Source organism: Aythya ferina (genome assembly GCF_964211825.1).
Source record: "Aythya ferina genome assembly, chromosome: 11".
In the NCBI taxonomy this organism is placed as follows: Eukaryota; Metazoa; Chordata; class Aves; order Anseriformes; family Anatidae; genus Aythya; species Aythya ferina.
This window is the reverse complement of record NC_140307.1, coordinates 15,646,633-15,659,866: the sequence shown is the minus strand read 5'-3', so window position 1 is coordinate 15,659,866 and position 13,234 is coordinate 15,646,633. Positions and strand designations below refer to the sequence as shown.

The window sequence follows — 13,234 nt, the reverse complement described above, 5'->3', positions numbered from 1 at the left end:
TTTTAATCGAGAGGTTAGGGATGTTAGAGGAAATTTATTTTAAAATGGTCCTGCTGTCCTGTGTCATATCATTGAAAAACGACTATCTTGGGTCTTCATAATGCCATTTTTGAACATTATTACAAAGCAGACGAAATAATAGTGTGTGCTGCTTTCTAGTGATTCAAGAACAAAGGTGCTCTGGATGATGATATTCACTGTTTTGCAAACCGTTCTTCAACCTGTAGTGTCATTTGTGACAAAATACTCCTGTAGTCTCCTAAAATGTCTTATTATCCACATACATATATTCTGGTCTGGTCTTCCAGTTTAAATTGGTGAGTCACTGTGCAACCCACTTCAGGCTCTACACACTGCCCTATTTATCTGCTGCAACGGTAACACAAACAAAAATATAGACAGACTCAGGATCTTGATTAGCATACCAGACAAAAAGATGACTTAAGGTTACCTCAGTCCATCCTCACCTCCTGTTCTTGCATAATACCTGGCCCAGTAGCTCGCTATGAACCAATGCAGAATAATTCGCAGGCATTGGTTGCTGTTAGAAGTTTATTGCCAGCGAATATTCTTTTTCTTTGTCGGTATTTTTAGAGCTGAACTGGGAAAAACATACAAATAGGTCTGCTAGTTCCACACGCTAAAGCCTGGCAAAACACCTTTACATTCTGCAGGAGACTAAGAGGTTTTTGGTTGTTGTTTTTGTTTTGTTTTCTTACCCTGGACTCTTTAAAAAAATTAACAGCATATCACTGAGTAGTAATACATTTGGGATCCTTGGAACTTTATACATTCAAGATAAAATCATGCCTAATGCTAAATAATTCTGCTGCCTGTCCTTTTATACTTCACAAGGGATCCACTTAAAAAGATCTTCTGCTCCACAGTAATCACTGAGGGATTTCTGCTGCAAACTGCTCCACATGGAAACAAGATTCTGCTCACTCAGCACAGTTGGCAAGATCAGGCCCAAAAAGGGGTTGCTGGGCTTTCTTTTCTTTTTTTTTTTTTTTTCTTTCTCTTTTTTCTCCCAACTCCTCTGATCGTCCCGTATGAGCAAGAGTGGGTACAAAAACTCACAGTATGTACTTGGCTTCATCAGTGATGGAGAGCCTCTCAGTAATTTAAACAGCCAATATACCAAGAGTTATATCACTTCACTTTTAACTCTGGTTGAAGTGAAGAAAGTTTTTCCAAGAAGTTTGTTGACTTTTTGTCAGCAAGGTACAGCCCATTTTATAAGACATAATCTTTTTCCTTGAGCTTTGCAGTGAAATTTGAATTATATCTGTAGGTTGTATACAGGGATAAATATCTCCTCTCCAAGTTAGTGGCAATAGATAAACCTCTAAAAATTATATGCCTATGGATTTTTTATTTGATTTTTTTTTTTTTTACCTTATTGGGATTTTTAAAAACATGACAAATAGTGTTTACCTGACATGCCCAATTTTCTACCTTCTCTAGGAGACAGTGCTTTCATTTGTGTTCTAAATTAAGTAGCATATGTAGGTTTCAACATTCTCCAGTACCAAAAGGAAAGAAAAAACTTCAAAGAAGACAACACATTTTTATGCATCTTTAGTCAGATAAACATTAGTCCTTTCCCCTAACTGAAACAGCTAGTCTAAATAATTTTAACTTACTGTTTCCTAAATATGCAGATGTTCTGTTGTCATAGTTCCACAAAGTAATGAAGAGCTTCTTAATATTTAATAAACCTTGCATGCTGTCCCCAGGCAGGGAGCTCAGACTGTTGATAGCCAGCTACTAAATGGCCATTACAACACAGAATATCTCTTTAAAATCTGCTTAACAAACAAGTTATATCACCTGCAATGAAATGTGAATTATTTCAGTCATAAAATTGCAATACTCTCATCCTACAAAAGCCCTAAATAGGTAGCATGGAAAACCAGTACCTCCTGCACTCTGTTCTTACTCAGAAAAATCTTCAGTCTGTGACAAATGCTTGTTCCTAGTGCCATTCAACTTGGTTTGCTGTATGGCAAAACGCAGACCAAAGGACTTCCTGTGGTCCGAGAATGCTACAGAGAAACTATAAAACTGTTTCTTGGGAATCTTGTTTACTGTCTCTTGTGTGCAATGCAAGTTATAACGTATTGCAATAATGATCTTCACTAATTGGATATAGGAGTCATTAATACAGAACAATAGTATTTGTGCACTTTTATATTCACTTTTATATCCTAAAAGCAAAAAACTAATGCTAATTAGATCACACAGAAATAAGGAAAAACATTCATGCAGCTAGGATTAGACAGCGTCCTTCATGGTGCTGCCACACTAGGGGCCCACGTATGCATCATATTCTGTGCCAGACTTTGCCAGATGGTTTTGCAAAGTTGAAGACGTGTTAAAGTGCTGTGTAAGAAAGTGCTACGCAAAATACTGGAAACTCCTAACTACCCCTGCCCAATCAATGCCAGTGTGCAAAGGCCACATCAACAGAGCTGGTGTGCAGCTGCAGTTTTGGTAAAATTAGCTTTGTCACCTGACTGCTCACAAATATCCTTACACTGCCAACACACCTTAGTTGTCAACAGATTGCAATAAAAGAGAAAATATACGTTAGTATCAAAAGACAAATATGAAGTTATCAGAAATAAATATGGAAGCTAACTGTTCTGCCAAAGCCTAGTGTGGCTAGTAGAGAGTGTGGCTTTGACTTTGTAAAAATAGAGTAATAGGAAAATGTGATGCTTTTCATTAAAAATGTTTAAGAATCTTTAAAACTGATCTCAGCTATCTCTGTAAGAATTTCATGGACTGAACTCAGGCTTTTTAGATTGTACTTCTCAGTGTCTAATTGGTTTGATACCTGCAGAGAAGGAACAAACATGATTAGAGAAGAGCAAGCCATCCTTTGAAATCAAGAACCTCTTTTAATCTTGAATATCCCATAAAAGTGAGCTGGATCCAGCTAGCTAGTCCAGTACTTTTGAGCTACAGGAGCCTAACTGGGCTACACTTATTAATTTAAAAGGTTGCAATAATTACAGGATCAGTCTTGCTTAGATAAACTCACATGGAATGCAAAAAACCCACATGCATTACCTGCAAGAATGCAGACACAGAAAAAGGGGGAAGTCTGTTCAGAACATTACTGATTGGTTCTTCTATCAGTATACACTGATGCTTTTCCTGCAGTGGCATGTGATCATATGAACCTGGGGTCATATCAGTATGCAAGCCTTAACTGACGAGAAGGCAAATTGGAACTAAAAATGTTCCGAAAGCTCTGATATATCCATGAAACAAGCAAGTGTCATGCAATGCAAAGAAAGAGCACCTGCTGGAAAACAAAACAAAACAAAACAAAAAAAAGACAACCATTAATAGAATTATATATTTTGCATTTCCAGGAAATACCTTCCCATATTTCTCATGGAGATTTTTACATGTCTGTTTATATTACAAAAAATCTAACTGTAACTGTATATTTTGGAAACATTCTTACTTTAATAAGCACTATTCAACCTGGGGAGCTTTTAAAGCTTGAAAAGGCATGCAACAGTAGCTTTCGTGAGATAATCTCAGAGATGGCATTTTTGAAATCAGGATGGTATCTTTTCTTCTAGTCTTTTTTCTGATGAAGTGAATTAGAAATACAACAATCTGAATTATTCACAGGTTATTCTCATTGCATGACAATGAATGAGTAGTATTTGCATACTTCTGGGGAAGGGGGGAAAAGAAGAAAAGGAAAGGTCTTTTTCCCCCTCCCATCCCCCCATAAGCAAGAATGGTGTTTCTGTATCTTTCAGGTAAGAGATCTAGTTTCCCATTTAAAAGAGTAGTTTGAGTTGGGTGAGCCAAGAGTCAGTAAACTTCAGATGCTGCCAGGAATTCATGGAATCAGATATATACTGAAAGCACAAAACTGCATTGCTGTTGATAATCTGTTTTTCAAAATATTTCAAAACCATTAAAAAGATGAAGAACTATTTTAGCAATTCCATTTTTATCACTCAGACACACTATATCTGCTGTGGCACTAAGGCCCTGAACATCAGCAAGAAACTCCAGCACAGGAACATACCCAGAACACAACCTGGTGGCAAAAACATCTACGTAAATACAGTTTCTTTCAAAGCTTACTAAGGGAAACTTGGAAATTAACAGGAACAACCATCTCTCAAATCAGCCCTTTGTCCTTTCCTAGTAGGAGATGCAATGACAACAATGAATAACTATCATGCTTTGCTGAGTTTAGGCCTCAGTTCTGCCCACCTGTGACCTTCTAGCTATCAGCTACATTTGGTAGGCTAAGGTATGGGTGTCCATGTGATGAACTGCTACAATCAGTAGCTCTGCTCTGTTGCAGTCCTTGCATAAATCTGCTTATAAGTTAGTAGGCATGAATAGTCCTGCCTCATGACTAAAGCTGAGGTCTAAAACCAGAAGACATGTCCACAACTAGAAAAAAGAATTAGACCTCAAGCCAAAGTTTAGGAAAGAAGTGTCATGTCCTGTGGATCAGTGTTCAGCCAAACAGCAATGATAGATTCTGCTGCTATTGGCAACCCACTGCGAAATGACTGCTCCAGTGCTTATTACAGTTTAATCAGGGAGAATGTAGATACAAACAGCTACCCATTATGATTAAATGAACTGGAGCCATACTGTAGCATTGCTATAAAGTAATAAGGTTTTGTTTCTCAGACAATTCACTGGGGTCCTCAAAAATTACATCTAGATCTTGACAAGATCACTTCCTACAAGACTGCTCACAGACCCTTGACCAACAGCAGCACTCAGTTTCCGAAGGGAGATTCTACTGTCCAGATGACTAGACACGCTTTTCTTATACACTAAGGTTAACTGTGGCATATTATGGAGTAGATCAAACCTTTCATTTTTAGAAGACAAACTCTGACCAGACATCAAAACATTTTCTTTGTAAATTAGAGACCTCGACACCTCCTGTCTTGAGCTCAAAAGATTTCCACTCTGAGCAGGTAACGCAGTTAATACAAATAATCGAGGATTGCATATGGAGCTGAATGTTGTATCAGCACTGACTTTCTGAATTTCTTTAGCTTAACAGTGCTCTGAAGCAAATTCATCTAAAAGTTCCTGGCACTATTTGCCTCTCTGTTTTGTGTTTGATATTTTACTAGCAACATACATCTCAAAAAAAAAAAAAAAAAGCAACCAACCAACCAAAAAAAACCACCAACTCCTGCCTACACAAAAAAGTCTGGTACAGCTAGCTGTGAAACCATCTATCTTAACGGTGGATTTCCGTGAGACTGTACTTACAGCTATCTCAATATGTATGGATACAATTAGGCAGCATCTGTGAAGAACGGTCTTCAAGGCAAAGAAAATAAACTCTAAACAGCCTGAACTGAATTATGAATGAGAAGTTTTGAAGCTTCCAAGCAAACAGACTGGCTGACTGCCTGTGGAAAGCAGAATCTTGAATTAAAATGCCATTGGTACAGCAGTTGGAATCTATCTTTTAAAGACCTTACACAGCATTCATTATACACAAAAAAGGTCTTCTGAAATTATATTGCTCAAGCCATAGAAGTTTTCTGGGCGTAAGGACTGCAGCAGAGGGCCCTAGCAAGACAGTAAGCTGTTATTACGAAACAGTGATACTAATGCTCCTTCATCTACCTCTAGTGGAAAACCAACCAATCAAAAAAAAGCAGGAAAAGCTTCTACTCTTGCCCTTGCGATATGACCGAGTTTAATTTTAAGTCTACAAGTAGTTTTTACTGATACCCATAAATTTATTCTTTTAGCTAACAGTCAAAGACACTAGCTCATTAGACTTTAAGAACCATCACCCAGACATCTTTGGAATATTCATTATAAGTGCCTATGTTGACACCCAACTAACTTTCAGTGTGGCTGCATCAGATTTTGAAAGATCAATATTTGTATCCCACATGACTATATGCACCAATGGATGAAATAAGAGCACATATCTAAAATAAAGGATCCAAATTTCTAAAAGCATTTTATCACGTCTGATTGTGATTTGGTAGCTTTCAGATTTTTTAAAAATATAAAATCTACTTTGATTTATCTTTGAACTTCAAGTTTCCTAAAGATTAGTATCTGACCCTGGCAATAGCCCTAAATGAAGATCATATTTCGTGTTCCTAGGAGAGTCCATACAGAGGTAGTTCTGTTTTCCTACCACACTGCTACAGCTAATAAGCTCTTTCTCCTGAGGAACGTTCTGGGGAATATCATCTTCCAAAGTGGATGATGTCTCAGAAATGAAAGAATTGCAATGTTGATTTGCTGTTGATAAAGTGGTCAATAATTAATCTAATTTAAGATATGTTGTTTTATTTAAAAAATAACTAATTATTCCTATAAACAATCATTAAAAATATACACATGCTACATAAACTGGAGATGCCCTGAGCAATGATCCAAAGAGTAAGCCTATCAGAGGAACATGTCAACAAGCCTGTCATCAAAATAGCCCCCACTCCTTCACCAGCCACAGATGCTGTGCTCTTATTATAACTAGGATTAACTTTTAAAAAATATGTATAACCACTTATAGAATTTTAAGTAGAAAACAGATTTCTTTTTTTTTTTTTTTTTGATATCACAAAAACCATTACATACAACCTTCTCCCTCTGAACAAAAGGACTTTATGTATGTACTGTAACTCTTCTCTCTGTGGGTTTGAAATTACACACAGTAGTGCCAAAGGTAAGTCATTTCTAGAGGTTTAATACATTTCTGATTTTTTTTTCCTTTTTCTCCCTCTTGTGAAATATATTTGTGGCCCACAGCAATCACTTTAGACTTTTTAGACACGTCCGGATAGAGATAGATGACACAAGTAATCTACTTATCTTCCTTTTCCATCACCAATAAAAGTGACAGCCTGCCTAATTAGGCCTAATAAAGCAGCAGCCAAGAGAGGGGCTCAGCAGCGATCTAAAGAGAAATGGCATTGACCCACAGATACAGGTGCCGCCTTGAGGCAGTACTGGTATTGCTTTATCTTCAACACATTACATCTAGCTCATACCATATTCAAATGCAAGTAGCATGTTTTTCTCCTCAATTCTTAGATCAAGAACAAAAAAAAAAAAATCTCATCTAATCAAAAAAGGCACTGACAATTTTTCAGCCTTACATTAAAAGCAAAGAGTCATTCAGAACAGTGCACTCCATATTCTATTTTATAATATCACTTTAAGCTATTTCTTTGAATCACAGACATTTCTTTGTTAAGAAGGAAAATCAAAAATTCATCAGAAGAAGTTCTCAGGTTTTTTCCCTTTTTTTTCCCCACCCTTTCCCCACTCCCCCCCTTTTTTTTTCTTCCCTCAAACAGGGCTACAGCATGGGGTTTTTAGCTGGAACCAACATTTATGGAAGTTAAGGAACCTTAAGCAATTATTAGTGGTGAGAGTTTGACACGCCTGAGAGTTGTCAACAACTGACTTTATTAAAGTAGAAGGAAGGGAAATAAACGGTGCTCTCAGCAAAATTAATACATGGCCTTGCAAATTAAAGATGTAGTGTTTTTTAAACAAGGAAAAAAGTGAACTTTGCATGAAACAACATTTTAAGCACATCTTTGTAAAAATTATCAGATTGTGAAACGGCATGAAAGTAAATCAAGTCTGCAGCTACGCATATTTCTACATCTGTTCAATACTTTTTTATTATTTTATTTTTTGGTCTGGAAGTATTCTTCATTCTTATTAGATCAGATTGCTGAAGGCTGTTTTTGTTCAGCGATGACTGGAATACCACTTCAAGTGCATTCCTTGCTAGTGGAGGGTTTATACCAAGAGAGATGAACATACAAGGGGCTTTATTTCAAGTTCCTGTCTTTTCTGAATGAGGTGCAAAAGCTACCTACAGTTCTGTCCAGAAAGCGGACAGTGCTTATATAAAAATACCTTGAGTGCACTACTTCAAATGCCAGCTTTTCTGTTGATAGTAACTAACACCAGTGATACCCATCCTGACAATATTTGTGTTTGCTGTTCAAAATAGATACACATAGCACTGTGAGTGAAGCAATCTTCTTCCGTTAGAGAATTACTGCTTTGAAAATACACACTACTAGTCTGGAAGTGTCACAAGCCATCACTAGGACTGCAGCCACTGGAGGGGGAAGAAAAAAAAAAAAAAGGAAAACACAAAAGATCTAGTTCAAGGCGTTAACTTGTCTATGAACAACAAAAATTAGTGAAAAACATCCTGGGTTTCTTTTTCTTTCCTTAATAATTGACCATCTGATACACATTTGCTTACTCAGAGCTTTCTGGTTCAAATTCAAAAGCCTTTACATTTAATCAAAAGATTTCAGTTTACTTAAATGGCCTTGATTTGGATCCTTCAAGATCACAGGATGAAAATGCTTTAGAAGATTAGAGCACAGAGAAATCTTACTGGTTGAGGATTAGAACAGAAATAAATACAGTGACATTTTCTATCTTTTTTTCCACCAGATGAAAATGAGCATACAAGGCACTGGATATGACCAACTAGTGGGTGCCAAAGAGGAATTTTACTTTTAACTAATTAAGCTGGACTTGCTATAACAACGGAATCCTTTCTAAAGAAAGGTTTAGCTAATCACGTAAGTATTCTTTACATTTATATTCATGAAAATTACAGAAGTTACAGAAAAGCCCAGGCTGGAAGGAACCTTAGAGGTCATCTAGACCAGCCTATCGCGTATGACAAAAGCAGGGCCTAGACAAGAATGAAGTATATTATCCCAATATTCCAATATTTGATTCCAATATTCTTGGGACAAAACTAAATCAAACAATACATATTTTTCTGTAAAGAGAATGAAGGAAACAGAAAATGGAATATATTAATAAAATATGTATGAAAAGCTGCTTGGGAACATACCTAAATATGCTGTTAGGGGACTGAAATACCAATAGGCACTAATTGCAAAAGGGCATACAGTAGAATTGGGATTCACAATTCTGATTTGACAGATGATGATGCAACCCAATGTTCAGCCTGAAATTGTAAATATTCAACCTATCAGTCATTAGTATGATACCTTCACAACAGCTAATATCTTGTCATTGCTTGAGACTTATTTTTAAAAGGAAAAAGTCTTTCAACTTTTGCTATATCACTAAGATAAATCCAAATAATAATGAGAATTTCATAATTCAGACCTCACCAGAACATTAACTACCATAGGAGGTGCAGAAACTGCAGAAGAAACACTACTGTTTTTATTTTTTCCCCAGTTCTATTAAAAACATATATATGTGTATATATATATATATATATAAAAATTAGCCAGCTCTAATAAGCATAATGATGTGCAAGTTATGCCAAGCCATAGTATCAAGATTTGTATTTGGAAACTTTGTGGACACATTCTTCTACAAGCTAAGAACTGTAGGTGTATTAACAGAACTACCTATATGTGTTGGGAAAATATTTCTATTACAAAAACCTTAACACCATCAGTATGATAAACACAGGAAACACAAAACTATGAATGACAGTGTATTCCCCACCGTTTAACATTGGGAAACTGCTCCAAGTTACTCAGTATGTTCAGCTTTGAAAATACTCTATTTATTTTGTGGGAAGAATTCCTGTTCTGTTAGTGCCAGCCACCAGAACCACTCAAGCTATTGTTAACATTACCACTATCAGCTCTACTGCAGTAAATACTTGCAAGCCTCAGATGCCAACCTCAAAATGACTAGTTAAATTACCAAAAATGAGTATCTAGGCTGAGAAAAAGCCAAAGGATTTGCTTAAAGAAAGCTCCCTGCAAGAACAAGAGTATCTTTCGTCAGATTCATCTTTTGGTTTTAGTAGCCACTGGTATCTCTATTTCCTATTTTAGAGCACTCATTTTGCATAGAAGCTCTGGGAGGTTATTTAAAGGGATCAAATGGAGGAGTTACATAGCTCAGCAGCATAAATTCAGATGAACTTAGAAGAGAGAAAATAATCCCTCATCTTTAAATTCAACCAACCTCATAAGCCAACTACAACCTGTCATTCTGTAGTTAATCCCACTGATTTAGGATTCTAGACAAAAGAGGACGATCCAGGTAAAAGGAGAATTAGCCTACTTACTGGCATACAGGCAATGGCTATGCATAACCACAGAGAATACAAATTAATTATTATAATAATTATTATATCAGCTTATTCTATTTACTGTTTTTGTCTTCTCCACATTATGTAGGGAGATTGATTTTGTTACTAAAGGGAGTGAGAACTTAAAGATGCAGGAATGGCCCAGAGCAGGCAAGTGCACGGTTTACATGGGCATTTCTACAGGGTCTGGAGAGCAGACAAAGGTGAATGATCTCGTACTCATAGGCAGGGTTTCTTTGGATGAGGAGGGCACCATTTAGGTCCCTTCCTCTGAGAACCAGAAACTTGGGGAACAGAATCAGAAACATTTCATACTTCCTGCATGCCAACTGAGCTTACTGATGACAGCAATTTATAATATAAACTAAGCCCTTGTTTGAACAGACCCCACAGTACTGTGGACAATTGAACTGCGAGCCTACAAGAGATCCACCTCTGTACCAGCCCTTGATACTGTGGCATCTGCTGGCTCAGCAGTGCTAACTCAGTCTGAACTGGTAATAGACTACCATAAAACCCTTAACCCTTAATGAAGTGAAATAATGTGATTTGCTGAAAATGCTTGGCCTTCTTTTTCTTATTATTTAAAAAGAAGTAACAGATGTAGGTTAATCTATGAATATAACAGATGAACAGCCTCGCACTGATCAAAGCTAAAATGCTGTTGGGAATCCTCTACCTGCAAGTTTGCAACATGCAACATCTTATTCATTTAAGAACATGGTTTACACTTCACTGCATTTATGATAGAAGGTTTGTCATTATATACATTTATGGACCAACATGGCATAAAAAACATGTATGCTGTCTTAGGTGTTTTAAGACAGGAAAAATGTAGTTATCACCAACAAGCACAGTGTAAATGAATCAGATCTTATTAGCAATTTTTTAATACAGTGATATCCTCTCATGAATGAAGTCACAGTTCCAGAAGTACAGTGAAGGTCACTTCCAGATCATGCATTAAGAAACTTGGAATTCTTCTGGACTAGTTTTCAAAGGCACTACAAAATCTCCTGATTTGAACAAAACCTGATGAAGGTCTGCTCTCTTGAAGACTTGGGCCAAAACATGTCACAAATATTAACACAGCAAATTTTAAGACAGTTACCACATAAAGAGTAAAGTTAACAGCAATTTTTTCTCTGATACTTCCCAAGGACACATCACTAATGTTAGTTGGAAAAAAGAATCCTCAGCCTCTCCAATAAGTTGTTGCTTTCTCATTTTTCAGTCCAAGGTAGTATTCACATAAGAAGGAAAATCTTGAAATAGGATCTATGAACTTCTATAACAAGGAAAAAAAAAAAAAAAAAAAAAAAAAAGCTCTTAATCGACTCAAAACATAGAATGACTTTTTTTTTGGGGGGGGAGTATCAGATTTGTATTCCTTGATATCTAAGCTGCAAATGAGTTTGGCTTTGATTTCAGTAAGTTCTGGTAAGAATCAAAGGTCCGTCTCCTACCAAATCCTAAAAGTAAATGTTTATGGTTGAACAGATGAATCATCCCATTGATGGCAAAGACTTGACCACCTAAAGCTAATCAAATGTGCTGTTAAATTGGATTTCTGGTGCATATATCATTATGTTGCACAACTAATGAAGTACAAGGTCTAGATGTAACTGATGAGTAAAGCCAAGTAGTTTTTTTTTTATGTTCCTGTCTCAGTTACATATTTTCCAGGTCTGTATTGGCATCACCTCACCTCATGTTGAGAAAATAAAGAAATTGCCAAAGATCAATTTGTAAGATAAGTTACTATAAAAAGTATTCTGTAAGAATACAGTAAGAACTGTCCTGTGTCAGATTACCAAAATCTCACTTCATGCCCACAGAAATGTACAATCTTCAAACTTCCTGTAAATTTACATGTACTTACATTTCCGTGACTTTGCTCCTTAGAGTTCAAGGGCACTAGTAGAAGATGCAAGACTATATATTTATGAATCTGTCTTTTTTTTTTTTTTTTTTTTTTTTTTTGGGACTGGGATTGATTGCCTTCTAGAGAGGCAGGTATTTGTAAGAATGCCCTAAGGGTTAAATAATGATGCCGAGGGGCAAAAATTTAGGTCAACCTGCATAGTTTCATATGGCCTTTGTAACCAGTATGTAGCTCATCACCACTGCTGATGATTACACAGAGAAAAAAATTCCCCCAGTGCTCCGTAAGTAAATAGAAAATGCTAACCTTAGCATATTCAAAGGAGCATTTTAGCATGCAGTCATTAAGTTATCTCTTGGTTATTTATTTCTTCTGCTTGTTATTAGCTGTGTGAAGAATATTATTCTAATTATGTCAGCCCAATCAGCAGTATTGCATGTCCAGGCTCATTTCCATTAGTTTGAGCTTTGTCTTTCACACTGTGATACTAATTCAATGAGACATCAAACATTTAAATCGACCCAGGATGCCGAGGTCAGGCAGTTTTGCCCTTCCACTCTATTAGCACTCGAGTGTAATTGTGTTTGTCACTCCCCGCATGACTAATAGTATCAGGGTGACTATCAGAGCACAAATGAGCAATGCACTAATATATTATTTTGTTCTATAATATCAATATGTGTTTATTCAGTGGTTGTGTTAGCCAAGTTGAAATGTTCACTTTAATATAGTAACCATAAACTGTTCACTTAAACAGGGGCACTCACTCATACAATTACTTTACAGCAATAGAATTCTGCTTAAGTGAGAAAAATGAAAAAAAAAGTCACTTTAAAAATAAGCTTCAAGAGACTCAGCTTTACAACCTAAATTTGGTCTAAAAGCATTAGTTTATATGCATAATTCATATATACAGCATATATAACAGTTTTCAGTATATAAATATAAATGCATTATGAACTATATATAATTAGAGAGTGCATAAACCATTGAAGCAATTTAAAAGCAGTTTGCATCTTTCAGAACAATTGCTAGAAATTTTAAAGTACCAGGCCTTGAACTAGAATATTTACATACCTGAAGAAAAGGCAGACAAGGAATTTCCTCTACATTGGTGCAATGGTACAATCCTCTATGGAATTTCAGCAAGTGGCTGACTTGAAAGATGCAGGTAATCACCAGATGATACTTTTCATGTATATAAAACTACACATTTGCCCTAATACATTCCTGAA

General features: G+C 36.3%; 1 long non-coding RNA gene across 1 annotated transcript in view; it reads right to left on the bottom strand.

Moving 5' to 3' along the window:
* The window catches only part of LOC311442790, a 63,534-nt gene that overhangs the window by 17,735 nt on the left and 32,565 nt on the right, over positions 1–13,234 (bottom strand). The window contains exon 6 of the long non-coding RNA XR_014696870.1: positions 13,077–13,229. This is a non-coding gene — a long non-coding RNA (uncharacterized lncRNA). The remainder of the gene's footprint in view (positions 1–13,076; positions 13,230–13,234) is intronic.